Raw genomic sequence first — 1,201 nt, 5'->3', positions numbered from 1 at the left:
AAATCCGACCTCTAGGGTTGTTGCATCACAATTTTATAAGGCCGTGTGGCCTAAAGCATCATATAGACCTCGCATACTTGTTTGTCTCGCACCATGGTCGAATAGTTAATTGTTTGGTTGAGATACTTGTGAAACCGTATGCATTGATTTTATTGACTCGGTTGCATCTTGAACTGATTAATAATATGTTTCAGATGTCGAAATTTGAGCCTTCGGATTATGCTGCCCTAAATCTTTCTGGAGATAATTATCTAGAATGGATAATGAACACTTCAGTTGCCCTGAAGTCTAGAGAACTCGGGAAATGTATCATTGATGGCAATAATGCAATTGAAGGTGAAAATCATAGAGCCATAACAATTATGCGCTATCATCTCACTGGGGATCTGAAAGATCAGTACTTACAAACTGTGATCCATGAACATACTACAAATCCGTGTGACATGGTCTACGACCATAGTAAGACTTGACTGAATTCTTTATACTACAAAGGCCACTACCTAATGCTTGGGGACACAAGGATTTACATGTGTAAGGTTAATATGCATCAGGCCATATAAGTGAGCATAGATAATCCCATCTCAGAATGAATACGGGTCATAAACCAGACATATACCATCCTAAAAGATTTTGAATAAACCACCACATACATATGTGCCGTCTAGGATGGAACCTCAGAAGAGGATGAGAAAAATATTGGTAATATATGTTGGATAGGAACATGTCTTTCTCCCACGTTTTTTTAAGAGACCTTGTGCCAAATATGGGTGATCAAATTATGGTCAGATACACGGATCGCATGACTAATGAATCCGACTATCCAACATCAGAGAGAGAAAGAAATAAGCTGGTAAAAGAGAATAAGAGAAATATAATGGTATTTACCATCATTTTCTTGGCAAGATCCTCAGATTAGAAAGTATGATTTAAGACGTCCAAAGAATGTGATCAAATGATACAAAAGCTAGCATAACTAGATGCCAGATACATTGACCCGAAAAGAAAAGAATGACTAAGTCATACCAGCTTAGCACCACGAATTTGATGTCCTAAGAGACACAATCAAGTTGCTACAGTGTCTATACAAGATAGACCAATAAGTTCCAAAAGATAAGAAACCTCAGAAAGAAATGAAAGGTGCATAGAATGATACAAATCCGAGTTCAAAGGAAACCAGTCCAGATAGAGAGATAAGGCTGGC

The sequence above is a fragment of the Brassica oleracea genome, chromosome C8, assembly GCF_000695525.1.
Source record: "Brassica oleracea var. oleracea cultivar TO1000 chromosome C8, BOL, whole genome shotgun sequence".
In the NCBI taxonomy this organism is placed as follows: Eukaryota; Viridiplantae; Streptophyta; class Magnoliopsida; order Brassicales; family Brassicaceae; genus Brassica; species Brassica oleracea.
The sequence above is the reverse complement of the archived record's forward strand: the minus strand, read 5'-3'. Positions refer to the sequence as shown.